The 11,581-nt window shown below is 42.2% G+C and overlaps 1 long non-coding RNA gene across 1 annotated transcript; it reads left to right on the forward strand.

The window, feature by feature from the left end:
* The first annotated feature begins 5,400 nt into the window (after positions 1-5,400).
* LOC125612216 lies at positions 5,401-11,066 on the forward strand. Its single transcript, XR_007342556.1, has 4 exons — positions 5,401-5,732; positions 8,660-8,700; positions 9,398-9,607; positions 10,051-11,066. It is a non-coding gene; the product is annotated as an uncharacterized LOC125612216 (long non-coding RNA).
* Positions 11,067-11,581: the final 515 nt, after the last annotated feature.

Below are 11,581 nucleotides of genomic sequence, written 5' to 3' on the forward strand. Positions count from 1 at the left end.
CCAGCCAAACTGCTTCAGAAGCCAGTACCAAAACACACACACACACACACACACACACACACACACACACACAAACCGAAAACAAAAAACAGGACAGAGAAAAATTATTCTAAAAACAGATGTTTCTGATTTTCAAACTGAAAGTGAAAATAAGGAACTTGCTCTAAACTACTTTGTAGAGTAAAACTAGTTTGAGCACAACTAATGATCGATGGTAGATGTAGGCACATTACAACTTTTTTTTCCCCCAAGGGCTGGGGATTGAACCCAGGGCCTCCTGCATGCTATGAAAAACTCTACCACCTGAGCTTCACCCCCAAGGCCTGTGAGCTTAAATTATCAGTATTTTCTTGCTGAAATTTCCAAATTGAAAAGCTAAATAAGTCACAATCCCAGCATCTGCCAAAGGTTGTAAAAGCCTTTACTTTAAAAAAAATTTTTTTTTAGTTGCAGACCTTTATATTATTTATTTATGTGTGGTGCTAAGACTCGAACCCAGTGCCTTACACATGCCAGGCAAGCACTCTACCACTGAGCCACAACTCCAGCCCCCAAAGCCTTACTTTTGGAAAGAGAAGAAAACAAACATCTTTCTTTGGAAGATGTAATTTATCTTTTATTTTTTATTATTTATTTGGTACCAGGGGTTGAACTCAGGGGCGCTTAACCACTGAGCCACATCTCCAACCTTTTTTAAATTTTATTTAGAGACAGGGATCTCACAGAGTTGCTTAGGGCCTTGCTAAATTTCTGAGGTTGGCTTTGAGCTCAGGATTCTCCTGCCTCAGCCTCCCATGCTGCTGGGATTACAGGAGCACACCACCCCCTGCCTTGCTTGTAATTTTTCTTTTCTTGGGTTAAATCAAGAGCTAAAGTCAAATGTGAAGTCATGGGTAAAGACCCCATGTTATAAGACCAAATTTAATTTCTCTTCTTTCTCCTATTTATTGGTTCAACAGACATTCATTAAGTGCCCACTTAATAGCAGGCATGATCCTGAGTTTAGGTCTGGAAAGACGAATAAGAGTATCTGTGGGAGACCAACCTTGAACGTGACTGAGTCACACTCCTCCGCTGGGTGCTGAAGCGCTCAGTCAAGAAATGTGGCAGAGCTTTCCCAACCCTTCTTGGGTTGGAGGGACAGTGTCATCGCCTGGGCATGTCTTGCTACAGCCCCATGGGTGGAGCTACGCTCATCTGTTCCTTTGTAATATTACCCCTTTCCCTGTTTAGAATAGAATGTTCCATGGAAGTGCCTTATGTGTGTCCCCTTCTCTTACTGTGCCCTTGGGTGTGTCAACCTGCTGACAGTGGACATCATGAAGATAGACTCAGACCCCTGAAACCTGGCCCCTTGCCTCATTGAATAGCTTCTCCTCAATAAAATGGGTCAGCGCGTGCTCTCGCGCGCTCTCTCTCTCTTCCTGTGAACCCTTAAGGTCAGAGGAGCCATCACAGTGACCTCAAAGAAAAAGGTATTAGTGTCTCTTGTGTGGTTATTTTGCACAGCCCAGTCAGCCCAGTTTTCCTGGAGTGACTCCTGAGCCTTTTAATCGCGAACAGAAACCCGGCAAGTATCCTCAAGGAATTCACTATTAGCAGAGGACCCCAGCCCTAGGGCTGACAATGTCACATGATGTGACCAGTGCTGTGGGAACAGGGAGAGCCAATCACCCACCCTAGCCACGTTGCAGAAGGTCTATTGGAGGTCTGAGCTGAGTCCTAAGAAATGAGCTGTGTGTTATTCTACTATTGTTGCTGGACAAATTACATACATTTAGTGGATTAAATGACAGATATCTGTACTCTTATAGTTCTGAAGGCCAGAAATCCAAAGTACGTCTTATGGGACTAAACTCAAGGTGTTTGCTAGGCTGGTTTCTTCTTGATGGTCCAGGAAATAATCCATCCCTTGTATCCAGTTTGTGATGGGTCCAGATATTCTTTGGTTTGTAGTCCCATCACCCTAATCTCTGCCCCCATGGTCACATTGCCACCTCTTCTATGTGCCCTTTCCCCTTTCTTTTTTATAAGCACACACCTGCAGTCCCAGATATTTGAGAGGCTGAAGCAGGAGGATTGCAAGTTCAAGGCCAGCCTTGGCAAATTAGTGAGAACTTATCTCAAAATTAAAAAATAAAAAAATAAAAAGCTGTGGATGTAGCTTAGTGTTAGAGTGTCCCTATACTCGTGAATACATATAGGCCCCACCCAAATGAACCAGGATAATGTTTCTATCTCAAGTTTCTTAATTTAATCACATCTGAAAAGCCCCTTTATTATTTAAGGTAGCATTCAGATTCAATGGATCAGGACATGGATCTCTGGGAGCCATTATGCAGCCCACCATTTATAGGATTTGCAGGAGAATCTGTGGACAGCTGATGAGATGTTGTGATTATAAAAGGAAAGCATATCCAAAGACAGAGGCATGTACATTCTGGAAATTTCTCACAATTTTGCTAGGAGAGTAAAGAGCACTTATTAGAGAGTAGTAAGAAATAAGGCCGAGCCTTATGAATGAGACAGGCAGCGCCTCTGTTGTAATGATTATGGATTTTATTCCCAGCAAGCCCCTGTGTGGTGTGTGGCCTGTGGTTGGTATTCAATATACTTTGGATGACTTGAGTAGGACAAATGACTAACGAAGAATATTCATAGAACGCCTACCATATAGTTGTCAGAGACTAAAGAGAATTTTCCATTTGGAGGTTTAAACCAAGAGGTGAGGTTTTCAGGCCTGGGATTGGGTGTCAGGTGGCTTCCAGATGCTACTATCAAAACCCAAGCCAATCCATCCTGCCACTCTGCCATTTGCCATGTGAAGCCAGTGTCTTTCCTCATAGTCTCAAGGTGGCAGTTCCAGGCGTCACAAACAAATGTAACCAGCGAAGAGGCTCGGCACTGTTTGATTAGCGAGGAAAGCATTTCTCTCCTGATGGACTTGCCTTGGATTTCCTTGTCATTGTAGTGATCCATGCCCCAAACTCCAGTGCAAACAGGACATAGTGCTGTGAGCCCTGCTGTGGCCAAAAGCACTGTGAGGCATCAGCAGAAATAGCTCACTTGTGGTCGGGGTGACTAGGCAAGTTTTCCTGGGGAGGTGGCAAGAGAGGAGTGGGCATTCCACGTCAAACGGCGTGAGCAAAGGGGAAAAGATGTGGATGTGGAAGAGGAGGTGAGTTGAAAAGTTTCACAGGAATTATTTTTTAAGCACTTTCTAGGGACTGTGAACTTCATGTAACTTTTTTCCATTCAATCCTTATTTAAAGTGTAGCTTGCCCAACCGGGCATGGTGGCACATGCCTGTAATCCCAGTGGCTTGGGAGGCTGAGGCAGAAGGATGGCGAGTTCAAAGCCAGCCTCAGCAACTGAGTGAAGCCCTAAGCAACTCAGCAAGACCCTGTCTCTAAATAAAATATGAAAAAGGGCTGGGGATGTGGCTCAGTGGTTAAATGCCCCTGGGTTCAATCTCTGCTACCAAAAAGAAAATATATATATATATATATATAGCTTGCTTTATAGATGGATACTTATGAGTGAGAAAAATACAGGCTTGGAGAGACTAGGTAATGTGTCCAAAGTTGGTAAAACTAGATTTGATCTTAGATCTGTCTCAACATATTATTCCATCCATTCATTCTTTAATTGCTTATTTATTTATATTGACCTTTTCTATATTATAATTCATCACAAAAGAAATAAAGCTCATTGTAAAAAATCTTCAAGGTAAAAAGTTTAAAAGTGTGCACATTCTTCTGTATCTTTTCCTAGGTTCGTATGAACATGTAGACACATATTTGAGTGTTTATATCCTTTATATATTTTTACAAAAATATATGTGATGATAGATACATATGTATATATACAATCATGCCAGACAATTGGTGAAATCAAATGAAGTCCATATATTAGATGGTAGTGTAACAGAACATTACAGTTTAGCAACTAGTACACAATAGAGCATTGGCTGCTTCCCCTCATGATTATGTAGCTGACCCAGGAGGTGCGCTCCCTGCTCCTGCCTAGCATCACCACAGAGTATTGTACTGCCTATCCCTAGCTCAGGAAAAGATCCAAATCCAAAATTCAAAGTACAGTTTCTACTAAATGCATAGCACTTTCACACCCTTGTAAAATAAAAAAATTTTAAGTTGAACCATTGGGAGTTGGGAGTTGTCTGTACTCTTAAATTTGTTTCAGAAATGTGTGCATGTAGGTATGTGTCTATATAGAGAGTGTGCGCATACATATAGAGAGAAACAGAGACAGAGACAGAGACAGAAAGGAACAGAAAGAAAGCAATTCCCAGTTGGGCGCAGTGGTGCACACCGGGTAATCCCAGGAGGCTGAGACAGGAGGTTCTCAAGTTCAAAGCCAGCCTCAGCAATGACAAGAAGCTAAGCAACTCAGTGAGACCCTGTCTCTAAATAAAAGACAAAATAGGGTTGGGGATGTGGCTCAGTGGTTGAATGCCCGTGAGTTCAATCCCCAGTACCAGAAAGAAAGAAAGAAAGAGCGAGCAACTCTTATGCAAATCACATCACACTATGCACCTCACTCAGTGACTTTTTTTTTTTTTTTTTGTATTAGGTATTAAAGCCAGGGAGCGCTTTTTACAATTTTTTATTTTGAACAGGGTCTTGCTAAGTTGCTTAGGGCCTTGCTAAATTGCTGAGGCTGGCCTTGAACTTGTGATCCTCCTGCCTTAGGCTCTTCAACCACTGAGATTACAGGTGTGCACCACCACACCTGTCCATCTGTGACTTGTATTTTTTTACTTGATCATACACAGCAAACACTTTTTTCCAGGCCAATACATACAGTTCCTACTTATTCTCTCTAATGACAAATAATGTTCCACAGTAATGTTCCATTTATAAATACATTCTAATTTATTCAGCCATTCCCCTTTTAATGGACTTAATTATAAATGTAATCTTAATTATATACTAAAGATGTACATTTGTATATTTTTAGCCACTCTGTTTTGTTTCATTGAGATACATGCCTTTGGATGATGTTGTGCTGTGCTGACTATTATTATTAGTAGTAGTAGTAGTGGTATTAGTATTGCAGTGCTGGATCAAACCCAGGGCCTCAAAGCACTCTATCATTAAGTCACATCCCCAGCCCTTTAAAACATTTTTTTGTAAATTTGCCAGGTTCAGTGGTACATGTCTGTGATCCCAGTGGCTCAGGAGGCTGAGGCAGAAGGATCGCAAGTTCAAAGCCAACCTCAGCAACTTAGTGAGGTCCTATATAACTTAGTGAAACCCAGTCTTAAAAAAAAAAAAAAAAAAAAAAGGCCTGGGGAGGGGCGCGCTGGAGATGTGGCTCAGTGGCTTAATCCCTGTACCAAAAAGGAAAGAAGGAAGGGAGGGAGGGAGAATGTTTAAAAATTTTTTAAGCAAAATCTTGCTAAGTTGCTCAAGTTGGTTTCAAATTTATCATCTTCCTGCCTTAGTCACCTGAGTAGCTGGGATTACAGTCATGTGCCACCACACCTGGCACCCTGGACTTTTCTTCTAAGGTCTAATAGCTAGTAGGACAGAAGGCTGGTTGCTCTTTCCTTCTTTCTTCTTTTCTTTCCTTTCTTTCTTCCCTCCTTCCTTCTTTTCTTTCTCTTATTTCTTTTTTTAGATGAAGAGTCACCCTGTTGCCCAGGTTGCCTGGAACTCCGGCTCTCTAGTGATCGCCCTGCTCAGCCTATGGTGCAGCTGGGACTTCAGGTGCACACGCCACACCCTGTTCCATTGCTATTTTTTTCATAAAGTATTCATGGTGATTTTTGCATATTCATATTTTCATATGAACTCTATTTTTCCCTTCATCTGCATCTTTGTGTTAAAAATACTTATTGGGATGGGGATGTGTAGCTCAGTGGCAGAGCACTTGCCTAGCATGTGTAAGGCCCTGAGTTCTAATTCCTATACTGCAAAAAATAAAAAATAAAAATACAATTGTTATTCACATTCCTCCAGATGCTTTTCTTTTTTCTTTCTTTCTTTCTTTTTTTTTTTTTGGTTGTTGATGGACCTTTATTTTATTCATTTATTTATACGTGGTGCTGAGAATCGAACCCAGTGCCTCACACATGCCAGACAAGCCCTCTACCACTGAGCCACCACCCCAGCCCCTCCTCCAGATGCATTTTAAGATAATTTTTACATTGTTTCAAAAACAAAACAAACATATAATTTGTTATAAAGATTCTTTTTTTCTTTTTGTAAGACAAGTTCTACTCTGTTGCCAAGCTGATCTAGAATGCCCAGTTTGTTACAGGGATTTCTAATTGCAATTGCCTCATATTTGAAGGTTATCTTGGGAAGGGTCTTGGCATCACTGCGCATAGGCAGATTTATTTGAAGCAAGTCTGTATACATAAACTATCTAAACAGAGATCATTTGTGTTAAAAAATACTATGGGAGCTGGTGTGAGGGTCCCTGCCTGTAATCCCAGTGACTTCGGAGGCTGAGGCAGGAGGATTGCAATTCAAAGCCAATCTCAGCAATTTAGCTAGGCCCTGTCTCAAAAGAAAAAAGAAAAAAGGCTGGGGATGAGGCTCAGTGGAAAAGTGCCCCTGGGGTCAATTTCTGGTACCAAAACAAACAAACAAACAAACAACAAAAACAACAACAAAAAAAAACCCTTTAAGGTCTCTAATTCAGGGCTTTCAATCTGCCTTTTTAAAACATGGTGCTTCTGCCAGTCATAGTGGTGTAGTGATGCATATCTGTAATCCTAGAGACTCAGGAGGCTGAGGCAGGAGGATTGCAAGTTCAAGACCAACCTCAGCAATTTAGCAAGGCCCTAAGCAATTTCCAGGAGATCCTGTTTCAAAAATAAAAAATAAATAAATAAAAATAAAAAAGGCTGGGGATGTAGCTCAGTGGTAAAGAGTCTCTGGGTTAAATTAAAACAAAACAACAACAACAACAACAACAACAAAAACCTGCTTCTGGTTGTGAAGACAAACCTCTGGAGGCACGGTGCTACAGACTCTTTTTGTATGTGTCTGTCTGTGCGTCCTTGACACTTCCCCATACTGTGGCACTCATTTTACAGAAGAATAAGCAAAAACTTGGAGAGATGCAGGGACTTGTTAAGATTGCCCTAGAGCTAATAGTGGCAATGCTGGTCTGACATCCAAGGTCAGAGAATTCACAGTGCCAATCTGCCTCCGGTCCTGGTCTTGATCTTTGGCTCCTCCAGGGCTGCTGGTACTGGTGTTCTCTCAGAAGGCTCCCAACAACCTTTGACACACAGGCACAAGGTGGCACTTGGTTTTGTGCAGGAGGTGCTGCAGCACAGGGCCAGTAGCTGTTCCCAAGGAAAAGCCTGCATGAATGACAGACTTGACTTCCTCACAAAGCTGCTGGTTTCCAGCCCTGATGCCTCCTTCCCTCCTACCTCCTTCTCTTCCTTGCCTCCATCCATCTTGCTGTATTGCTCAGGCTGATCTCCGACTTCTGGTTTCAAATGATCCTCCCACCTCAGTCTCCTGAGTAGCTGCTACTACAGATGTGCACCAGACAAACCAGGCTTGAGCCATTCTTCAAAGCCTAACTTCAACTGCACCTCCTCTTTGGAGCCTCTTCTGATTTCTTTCTTTCTCGCAGGCTCCTCCTCCTACCATACTGGGAACGGATTCACTTCCTTGTTGTAATTGTCCTTGAATAGTTGACCTCTCAGAGCTTTAATTCCTCCACCTGGAAAACTGCCTATAAAGCTGTGGGAGGACTGAGTTAAAAGAAATAATAGTGGGGCTGGGGCTGGGGCTCGGTGGTAGAGTGCTCGCCTGGCATGCATGAGGCACTGGGTTCGATCCTCAGCACCACATAAAAGTAAAGAAATTGAAGTCCATCAACAACTAAAAAAATACAAAAAAAGAAAGAAAGAAAGAATAGTGACTGTAATTTCAACAGCTCCGGAGGCTGAGGCAGGACAGATTCCAGTTTGAGGCCAGCCTGGGCAAGTTAGGGAGCCTTGTCTCAAAACCAAAAATAAAAAGGGCTGGGAATGGACATCAGTGGTAGAGTACCCCTGGGTTCAATCCCTAGTGCAAAAAGAAAAAAGGAAACAAAAGGGGACTATGGACAGTAGTTCAGGGCACTCATGCACAAGGTCCCGAGGCCCTGGCTTTAATTTTTAGCACTTCAAAAAAATGAAAAGAAATATAAGGAAAAAGAAAGAAACGGTATGTGTTAATCACTGTTCAGGGCACAAAGGATGCTCTTGCATGTAAGCACACGCAAGCGCACACACACACAGTCCTACACATTCACACACCGATTTCATATGTATATATCAGGGCACTGACTCCACTACTTCCTATGATAATTACTTTGTGCACTGTAGATTTCCTTGAGGCAGGAAAAATAGAGTGCAGTGAAAAGAAACAGGATTTGAGGGCTGGGATTCTGGCTCAGCGGTAGAGGGGCCCTGGGTTCGATCCTCAGCACCACATGAAAATGAGTGAATGGAATTAAGGTATTGTGTCCAACTACAACTAAAAAAAATAAATATTAAATAAGTATATATATATATGAAACAGTATTTGAAATCACAAGATTTGGTCTATCCCTCAACCAGTAAGATGGCTGAGAACCAGAACCGTCACTTTTTTTCTCTAAGCTTTGGTTTCTTCCTCTGTAGGATCAGAATCACAATAAAATGGGCCTCACGTACTTATCAAGGTAAGATAATGGATGCTTGAGGATTTGGGCTGCCAAATGCTAATATATTATTCTCTAATTGCACTTGTCTTCCTTCTAGCAGCCTGGTACAGTGTCTTGCTTGGGGTGGGAGGTTTGTGCCCAATTATTTATTAAATAATAGGTGATTTCACTGACATTTGGTCTTCAGTCCCCCCCCGAGATAAGCTTTAAATTCCCATTTTGAGATGAGCAAATGATGAACCCATCCTAATTCCATTTTAAGTTTGGGAGCCATCTCATCACAAAGTCATGAAAAGTTAATTTCTGTTTTACTATAAATTACTGCGATTTCTAAACTTGCCTGAAATGACTGCCCATGCCTTGAAATCACCCATGCCTGGCTTTCCCTGAAACCTCAACCTCAACCCTCTCTGAAACCTCAGCAGCACCTCATAAATTTTGGTGTTGGGATCTAAATTTATTCCCTAACTTGAAATGTTGAACCATTTAGATCATTAACCTACTACCTGCCTTTGTATTATGCTTGTCAAAATCCTGTTATCTGTAAGTTCTCAATTTACCCCCCAACACACACACACAACTTTTTGTGCTCCTAGAGAGCTGGGGTACTGTTCTCTAACCCAAGGATTTCGAGAGAGACAGTCCTGGCTGGAATTACAAGCTTGCTTTAATTTGATTTAAAATTGGATTTGGTGGAATTTTCTTTGCATTGCAGTTTAACATCTGAAGGCCCCAGCGAAATCAGACCACCAAAAATTCTGAAGCTGGAGCTTTGCTCTGGGACTCGGGGCTGGAATGCCGTTCCAGGGGGTGCACAACTTGAGATGTTCCAAGGCCCCAGGTGTGCCTTTGGTTCATTGGATTGCTGGAGTGAACTGCTGCACTAAAACAATTAGCAAGCATTCAGGGGAGGAGGCCTCCATAGGTAAGTGGCGCCCTTATAACATCTGGTATTGGGTTAAGAGAGAGGTGCCTGATGAGGCACATACACTCCTGTCTAGGACAGTAATGAAATATCGCTTTGTCCTCTGTTACTGGTTCAGTAAGGAATTCCTCTGGAAGGACAGAGAGATGTCTGATGAAGGAACATATGTGCTCCTGTTTGGAGCATTACAAGACGTTGCTCTGCTCCCTCGGTTTTGGTACCTGGTTCTTGTTTTCTTGTGTCTTTTTCTGTGTTCTATATGGTTTTTTTTTCTCCTTTTCATTGTTTTTCTCTAGTAGAAACTTAAGACAATTGAACATCAAAATGGGTAATAAGGCAAGTAAGCCTGAAACCTTTGAGCTGTGTTTTAAAAAATTTTGATAAACTTTACCCCACTTTGTTGAGCAGGATTAGGGAAGCAATGTTTTCTTTTCTTCCCCTAGTTGGCTGCCTTGAGCACATCCACTGCAGGAGGGAAATGCCTGCTGGAGATCTAGGAAATGAATATCTTCCAAATAAACAGGTGAATCATAGCCTGCCATCAGGGCACCCTGGGAACCCCTATCAAAATGTAACTCTTAGAAAAATTCCTTTAAAACCCCTTATCCCTCCAGATCAAGAGAGTCACAGCCTTTGGGACAGAAATCCCCTGTGTTTCTCCTTTGTTAGCAAAACAATAAACCTTCTTTTTCATTTTTTCTCAAACCCTGTCCTCATTAAATTCTCATTAATAGGTTGAGGACAGGAACTGAACTTTCAGATACAAATTTTGACACCCTGGGTGGGACTCCAAAGGTGTCCCCCCAACCTGCTTTCTTTGGGAAGCCTAGCACTCCAAGTAACTACTTCCATGCCAAGGATGTAAGGTGAACTTTTTGAGAGCTGACGACCGGAAAGTTAGGAGATGTGCAAGTGTGCCTGGGGTTGGACCAAACCAGAGAAGCTATTCTTGTAAGTAAAGGGAGGGACTGAGGGACTCCCAGTAGCTGCCAAAGTCCCTTTTGCTTTGGGGAACTCCTGCCTTCCTTCCCTACACTATAAGGATTGCTCCATCTCTGTCTACTTAAGACAAACAAACAAAAAACAACTACAAAAAGAAAGAAAGAAAAGAAAATGAATACAGTAAAGTTGACACACTGAGACCCTTGATTTTACACGTCTGGTTTCCTCTTTGTGGGAACATCAGGTCCACTCGTGGGGACATGGTGCCACTGGTGTAGGTGTCATAGTTAAATGGGAGTTGGAAACTTGGGGAGATTTTCCCCTTATCTGGTCTGTTTTAAAGATTCCTGTCTGTCGGCCATAGTTTGGAGCTCCTCTCTGTCATTGTGTCTTTGTATCTGTTTCTGGCCCTTTAAGATATGGGCAATAATGTGTTGATATTATAGATTATTTCTTGGGAATGATCTTGGCTGAATGGGCTACCTATGGATGTATGTTAGAGTCTGTAAACAAGTCTGGATGGCGCCTGGCATTTTGCCAGAGGGAGTGGTTTGTGAAGTCACGCCAGCGAGCCATTAAGTGTGGAGATTCCTTATTGGTTGACTGCTGTATCGAGTTTATGTTAATTAGATAAGCTGTGTGGAATGTATAAATGCCGCTCCTGTCCTACAATAAACGGCTCCTACTCCTGCTGTATCAATCTACACAAGTTGTTCGTCACCCCCGGTTATTTTGCTGCAGCCGGACTGCGGCAGATGTATATGTGTCTAAGATGATGTTTTACTGTAACAATCTGGTATGTAAATAGGTTTTTGAAACTTTGTACAATCTTGCAGTGAAAAGTTGATCTGTCAGAGATAAAATAATTAATAAGGAGTCTTAATAGTCAAAAACTGAGTTGGATGCAAAAGGTGCTGCCTCTAATGCATGAACACAGCAGGATTCTCAGGAGGATTCCTGCACCCCGCCCCCCCCATACTTCAGCTCCTCTTTCCTTCTGGAGGATGATATGAGCACCCACAGCTACTTAAA

The sequence above is a fragment of the Marmota marmota genome, unplaced genomic scaffold (genome assembly GCF_001458135.2).
Source record: "Marmota marmota marmota unplaced genomic scaffold, marMar, whole genome shotgun sequence".
Classification (NCBI taxonomy): domain Eukaryota; kingdom Metazoa; phylum Chordata; class Mammalia; order Rodentia; family Sciuridae; genus Marmota; species Marmota marmota.